The following is a 7,964-nucleotide window of genomic DNA, read 5'->3' as shown; positions in this document are numbered from 1 at the left end:
CTATATCTTTTTCTATTTATCTCTCTCTCTCCTTGTCTCTCTCTCACTCATCACTCTTCTCTCTCTCTCTCTCTCACACTCATCACTCTTCTCTGTCTGTCTGTCTCTCTCTTTCTCTTTGTGTCTGGCTCTCTTCTTTTTGTCTCTCTCACTCATCACTCTTCTTTGTCCGTCTGTCTGTCTCTCTTTCTCTGTGTCTCTCGTCCATCTCTCTTCTGTCCATCTCTCTCATCTCTTCTCTTTCTGTCTCTCTTCTCTTTATCTCTCTTGCTCATCTCTCTCTATCTCTCTCTCGTTTATCTCTTTTCGCTCTTTTTTTTTCTCTCTCTCTTTGTCTATATCTTTTCACCCATTTTTTCTCTTTCTCTCTCTCACTCATCACTCTTCTCTCTCTTGAGGAAAATAAAAAAAGAGTGTAATATATATATATATATATATTGTGGCTTTGAGACGGTTTCATATATATATAGTCACAAAATGGTTTAAATAAATGCAACAGTATTTTTCACACACACACACACACACACACGCAAAAAAAAAAAAAAGGATGTCGTCTTACTCTTTTGATATAACATTTCTCTTTTCACCTATTTTTTCATTTTCTTGTCTCTCTGTCTTTGTCTCTGTCTCTTTTCACCTATAACATGTCTCTGTCTCTTTTCACCTATTTCTTGTCTCTCTCTCACTCATAACTCTTCTCTATCTGTCTGTCTCTTTCTTTCTCTTTGTGTCTATGTCTTTGTCTCTATCTTTCTTCTCTTTCTCTCACTCACTCATCACTTTTCTCTGTTTGTCTGTTTCTCTCTGTGTCTCTCGCCCATCTCTCTTCTCTCTATCTCTCTCATCTCCATTCTCTCTCTGTTCTCTTTATCTCTCTCGTTCTCTCGCTCATCTTTCTCTGTCCCTCTCTCGTTTATCTCTTTTCGCTCTTTTTTTTTCTCTCTCTTTGTCTGTCTATTTTTACCCATTTTTTCATTTTTCTCTCTCTCTTCTCTTTCTCTCTCTTACTCATCACTCTTCTCTCTCTATCTGTCTGTCTATCTCTCTCTCTCTCTCTCCGTGTCTCTCACTTATCTATCTCTTCTCTCTCTCTATCTCTTTCGCTCATCTCTCTTCTCTTGCTCATCTCTCTTCTCTTGCTTATCTCTCTTCCCTCTATGTCTTTCTCTGTTTCTTTCGTTCATCTCTCTTCTCTCTATATCTCTTTCGCTCATCTCTCTTCTCTCTTCTCTCTCTCTCTCTATCTTATTTTCTGTCTCTCACTCTCTATCTCTTTCTCTTTGTCTCTCCCTCTCTCTCTCTCTCCTTCTCTCTCTTTCTCTCTGTGTCTCTGTCTGGCTCTCTTCTCTATCTGTCTCTCACTCATCTCTCTCTCACCACCCATCTCTTCTACCATATTTACCACTACTGCAAATGTCATTCCACTACTAGCTTTATTACCATTGTTGCCACTCCACCTCTACGATTACCATTACTACCACCATCGTTACCACTCCACTACCACTACCACCACTGCTACCACCACTACTACTATTACTATTACCTCTCCCCTACCACCGCCACTCCATCTCCTCTACCACTACCACAACTTCACCACTAATCTCCTTCGCCATCGCCGCCACCACCACCTTTTATCCACCACCTTCATCATTACTGCCGCTCCCTCTGTGAAGCCCCTGAAAAATGTTTTCTCTAAAAAAAAAAAAAACAAAAAAAAAAATGTTTAAATTAGTTTCTTAAAGCCCCTCAGTTACTAAACTTATTTCGAACTAGTGTATATAATGTTTATTTTCCAACTAGTGTTCATTTAATGCCAATTAGTGTCTTTTCATAATCCAACTAGTGTCCATTCATTTTCCAACTAGTGGTCCATTAAATTTTCCAAATAATGGTCCATTCAATTCCAACTAGTGTCCATTCATTTTCCAACTAGTGATCCATTCAATTCCAACTAGTGGGCTTTAATAACAAGTAAATCCTAACTTGTCCTTTCAATTCCAACCAATGGGCTTTTATGCCCTGTTACACCAAGTTTGCCTATAAATTGAGTTCATCTCTCAACTTCTTTCTATGGTTCTTCCCATATCTCTCTCCATTTGTTATATAGATTTAGAGTTAGATTAAGAATGTTTGAAGTGAGAGTGAGCATTTTCATAAAGGAGGAGAGTTGTAGATTTTGCAAAACCTTACATACCTTATGGCTTAGAATTTGGAGATTTATGGAGAAAGATCGAGATTCGAGTGTTGGAGACGGAGGAGATTGATTTGAGGTAATTTAGGTGGTATACAATATGCTTCCTCTAAATCTCTTTACAAAGAGTTTATGTTAATTACTTTCAATTTGTAATCCTCTTGATTATTGTGATCATTTGATAAATCCTGTGAATCGTTGTCTGTTGACACGTTTGAGTACTCTGGTCATTTGATAAATTCTATGAAGTTGTTCTGTGTAGTTAATGTTGATTTGTCTGGCTAAATGACGTAGAAATGTTCCGTACATGGATCGAGTAGACCTTGCCAATAGCTTGGACCAATAGCCCAGATAAGCGTTTGTGCTTGGGTGAGGTGGGTGAGGCTGGTCATTGGTCATGTACCGAGTATGACCAGGTATTTGGTTCTGGATAAATTATCATATGTCGAGTTGACTTGTTTGTGCAATTTGGTAAACTATTTGATTATCGAATCTAATCGGTTGTGTAATTGCTGGATCTCTGCTAATTTATTTTCTGTCTGAGCCTTGTTATTCCTGTTGTATTATATACTTCCCGAATTAATTTATTTTTTAGGCGTGGAGCAAATTTAGTGGCGGTTAGGGTTGAAGCATCTAAAGAGATTGTTTGAGTTGGAGATTCTTTTAGTCCATAACTATATATTATTTTTGGAGATTTGTATAATTTATGTTTTGGAGACATTTGAGTTAATTATTTGTGGAGATGATTTGTATATTTGGAATTATGAGTTATCTGCGATTATAAATTTGAGGTTGATTTGATTTATTAACGACCTAGAAGTCGGGGCGTTACACCCTCTTCTCTACCACAAAAAAAAAAAATAGACCACAAAAAAATATTTTTCATTGATCATAATAAATTAATTTTATTTTAATGAAAAATATTTTTCATTAAAATATTAGCTCTACTTCTACTAAATAAAAAAAAATCATTAAAATAAAAATGAAACAAAATTTCTCCATTTTTTCATTGACCCGCCCGCCCAAACTTAATTTCCCCCCTTTTTTCCCTGTCTTTCCCCCCCTTTTTTTTTTTCATTTCGTTTCAGGTTTGCAGAGCCCTAACGGTCTCTCTCTCTCTCTCTCTCTCTCTCACGGAGGCGAGCGACGAGCGGGGAATTTTGGTTTGGACGAGCGACCAACAAGACCATGATTCTCGACAAGGGTCAACTTCTTGAGACCAAGCAAATGTTCCGCGACGCCGGTGAGCAGTGGCCTGTTATTATCCCCGAGGAGGAGATCCGCTAAGCAGCCCCTGGTACTAAGGTAACAGTTTCTGATCAAATCTCGACATTTTTTGATTCATACATTTGATCGAACAGTTGGTGGGTCTTTATTATTCTTTCTTCATTGTTGTCCGAGCATTAGTTGTCATGCTTGTCAAATAAACAGCAAAAAGACTTTTCTTCTTCTTAATCTTCTTCTCCACTTCTTTATCTGCTTCAAAAGTGATGGGATTTGAAGTCCTAATTGTAAGCTTATCCTGATCTTAACCATTCTTCACTCCATGAACAAGAGCAGACAATATTTCAACAGACAATATTTCACAGATTGGTGCACGAGACACCTTTTCCAGGGATGATAACAAATCCGCACGTGTTTCTTCAATAAGTGGGTTGATGAATGACTTCATGTAGTGATCAGTTGATAGATATGTCATTGGAATTTGCTTGACCTGTCAAAAAAAAAAAAATTCAAAATTTAAAACAAACTTCACTTGTTCATGTTGAATAGCTTGATGGGGCCCTTTTCTCAGATCAGTTCTACGATTCACGTCACTTTGTTTGCATTTAGTCCTGAATGCATCTTTCTATTTGGTGCATTAATCATAGAAATAATCACAACCAAACTGTAGTAACTAATAGTCTAGTCTTATCTTAATTTATTTTATCTAACAGGCTAGCTCTTGGGAGCTTATTGGGTCTCATTCTGTAACTCTGTTGAAGGCAACCACTACATGGTACACCTATTGGTTATGTTACTCTTTGATCTAGCTTTACAATTTCAAGTCACCAAATAGTCTTTGAACTGTTTGTTAAAATGTCTGACCCAGAAATGTTTATTTTTGGAAATAAGTTTGTTTCTTTTTGTTTTTGATGAAATTAGCAATATCGTTTGACGAAAAACATCTCATCTTTCTTAATGAGTTCTGAGCAAGCTTACCCTCCATTTTAGTTAAATGCAAGAAAGTTTCCAGCATTCACTGGGATAGTCTTTTCATCTAGATGGTTCTGTATGAGTTTGAAGAGCAACTGGCATATTTTTGTGGTCAATACATTTGTTTGATAGATATTTTTATCTCGAAGATTGTGGAAACTTTACAATCTTTTTTTTTTTTTTTTTTTTTGTATTAAGGAATAAAAATTAACCAGTTTATCAGACACAGCCCCAAAGCACCGGAGCCATTGTCACCCCTGTTAGTCTGGGGTTTAGGACTCATGAAAAATGGATAGCACAGATAAAACAATTGTAGATTGCTGTCATTTATACTTGTTTAATGCATTATGGTTTGAATAAACAACATTTTGGCTAATTTTCCACCATTTCTACAGGTTGGCTATGCATGAAGAATCATCATCCAGGCGAAAGGTGGATGATGATGTGTTCTGTGAACTGGTTGTTTTTAGATCAGTGTTCAATTTCATGATTTGATGGCGATCTGTGAAAGTTTTAAAGGGCTTATTGGTTAAACGTAGGGCTTTTTAATATGTGATTATTTTTTTTAACCTTTGTAAGTTTTCGCTTTGTTCATGGTTGTCTAGGGTTTATATAGAGTATTTAATTGTATATTCATGTGCCATGTGAGCTAAATGTTTTTAGATTAGTGTTTAATTTCATGCTTTCATGGTGATCTGTGAAGGTTTTAACAGTCAATATTGATAAGTCATGTTAGAGATTGGTTTTGTTTTTTTGTTTTATTTTTTGGTGTGATAGATCGATGTGACTTTCTATATATGATGTTGAATAATCCTTTTTGTTGTGATATATAAAAGTGACTTGTTTTCTTAAAAATAATTCTCTCATCCTTTGTTCTGTCATTTTTTTTGTTTTGGTTAAGGGTTTTTGATTTGTAGGTTTTGTAGACAGTATAAGCCTGAAGTATGAGGAAATTGTTTACTGTTTAAGCTTGGAGTTGTAATCTATCAATATCCCTGGAAGTGCTACCTTTTCTTGAAATTCAAATATTGTCTTGGTAATTGTGTTGTTTGTGATTCGGATGTTTACCTCCTATGTGTGTTGTGTGTTTTTTTTGGGTTCTTGGTTAGTGTTAAATATTGTCTTAGAAAGTCTTCCATCTTTGTTTTGCATGATTCCTCTTATCTATCTTTCAATAAGTTGCCGCTAATCCGCCAAAGCACTGGTCCACTAATTATCTTAAAGAGGCTTGCCAATTAAGATTGCTGATTTTGATTTGTGAATCATGATTTTTCCATCTGATATTCGTACCTCCAAAAATAACTCTATTTATTTTTGTTTTTTCTTTTGCATCTAAAGTGACACTGTTAATGGGTAAAATAAGCATGTATTTTTGAGCATGAAATGGCTCCTCAATTGATTTGAAATGATTGCTAATTGAACTCAGTGAACATGGTACTGTGGTCAACTTTGACAAATTATTGTTTTATCTGTGCTATTTTACTATTATAAAGGGAGAAACCAGCTTGGTGAGTCCTAAACCCATTTTTAGATTGCTTTCATTTATAATTGTTTAATGCATTATGGTTTGAATAAACAACCTTTTGGCTAATTTTCCACCATGTCTATAGGTTGGCTATGCATGAAGAATCATCATCCAGGCGAAAGGTGATAGTACTTTTTAGCTAAGATGATAGTACTTTTTATAAAGTTCTCCATTTTATTGATGTTAAGTGTAAATATATGTTGGCCATGATGTGAAATTGTTAATAACCAATTATGTATTTAAAGAAAATAAAAATGCCAATTTTCAGTTCTTCCCCACACCATAGAAATTAACACATAATTATATTTAAAGAAATTAACACATAATTATATTGTCATTAATTATTTTTATTTTTTATTTTCAGATATTTCTTCATTAGTAGTTTGCTTCTTGTGGAATGCAGGCATATGAAGATTGCGATTAACTTTTGTTTTTGTTACCCACGGAAGAATCATGATGAAAACTTTTATTTTTGATTTATGTTATTTTGAATTGTGAACAACATTATGTATTTAAACATTGTATATGTATTATGCAACATTATATAGTGGGATAATTTTGCTGATGTATTGTTATGAATGGAAGAATATTTTTATTATGGGTGAATGGAATTTTTATATTATTATGTTATTATTGATTTTTTTTTTCAATTATTTTTCATTTAATACAGGTATTTTTCATATTTTTAATAATTTTATTGTAATTTTTTTTTTTTGAGACGGCACCACATTGCCGTCGTAAATGATATCTGCACTAGCTAAGACAAAAGCCTTTTGCGATGGTACTCTTTGCCGTCGTAAATGATATCCGCACTAGCTAAGACAAAAGCCTTTTGCGACGGTATTCTTTGCCGTCGCAAATAATCTTTTAGTGATGGTAAGTATCCTATCGCAATAAAAATTCTTTAGCGACGACATTTTTGCCGTCACAAATAATGCCTTTAGCGACGGTAGCATAGTGCCGTCTCAAAAAATCACAGATTTTTTCATATTAATGGCGACGACAAAATTCTGTCACAAAAAGGAAACTTTGCCGTCGCAAAAAAAAAAAGGTGACGGTAATGTGCCGTCGCTATAACCTTTTTTCAACCCCCTTTGTTGCGACCCCCCACTTGCCGTCGCTAAAAGTCCTCTGCTGTTGCAAAAAATCTTTTGAGACGGCATTTTGAGTATTTGCGACAACATTTTACCGTCGCAAAAAGTCAATTTTTTTGTAGTGACTTGTTTACATTAGAGGCTTTGATATATATAATGAAAATTATACCCGTTATATTCATTTAAATTTATAGCCATTTATAGTCGTTGTACTTCCATCATTATCAATTTGAATATCTTCCACTCCATCGTTACTAATTTGAATATTTTCCACTTGAACTTTTTAAACCTTTTGGCCTGCTGCTGTGCTAGGCTGTTTGAACCTTTATTTTGGGCAGTTTGAACTCCTGATTTAATCAAATATTAAATACATTCTAACAACATTTAGGATAAAGGTTTAGGTAAGAAATAATGGGACAAAATAATTTTTAATTTTATTAAAACATAAAATCATCAAAATAAATGTTGATTCCATTTTTCTTTTTCAAATAAATCATCAAAATAAATATGTCTAATAATCTCTCCCTTTTTGATGATAGTACACAATGATGTTTTGATTTGATTTGGGAGTAAGAAAAGCTCCCCATCAAGTCATGCTCCCTGAATTCATTTCTAAATACATAGGTTAGCACATGTATAATAAATAAGCTTTAATTAGAGACATGATAGATAACATCAGATTAGTTTGAAAATAATACCATAATTTGAAAATAATACTATAATACATAACATCATAACATCATAAGTTTTCTCCCCCTGTGACATTATTAAAAGGAAATCATAGGTCAGAATCTGGAGGAGGAGGAGGAAAATGATAGTGATAAATGACATCAAAAAATAGATAATCAAAATATATATATATACATACATATATATATATATATATATGAATCGCCCGCGCCTCTCTTTTTCGTTAAAAATCGCGTCGAACACGCGGCCTCGGTTTTGCGTCAGTCGG

General features: G+C 34.4%; 1 long non-coding RNA gene across 2 annotated transcripts; it reads left to right on the top strand.

Annotated features, from left to right (window-relative positions):
* The first annotated feature begins 3,233 nt into the window (after positions 1-3,233).
* On the top strand, positions 3,234-6,510 carry LOC145806235 (uncharacterized). Of its 2 annotated transcripts, XR_014349142.1 has the most exons (5): positions 3,234-3,496; positions 4,129-4,190; positions 4,783-4,922; positions 5,998-6,034; positions 6,277-6,510. It is a non-coding gene; the product is annotated as an uncharacterized LOC145806235 (long non-coding RNA). The 2 variants fall into 2 exon arrangements; XR_014349140.1 differs by lacking the exons at positions 5,998-6,034; positions 6,277-6,510 and having other exon boundaries at positions 4,783-5,242.
* Positions 6,511-7,964: the final 1,454 nt, after the last annotated feature.

Source organism: Camellia sinensis, chromosome 1 (assembly GCF_055761805.1).
Source record: "Camellia sinensis isolate YWXY chromosome 1, ASM5576180v1, whole genome shotgun sequence".
Classification (NCBI taxonomy): domain Eukaryota; kingdom Viridiplantae; phylum Streptophyta; class Magnoliopsida; order Ericales; family Theaceae; genus Camellia; species Camellia sinensis.
This window is presented reverse-complemented; position numbering and strand designations above follow the sequence as displayed.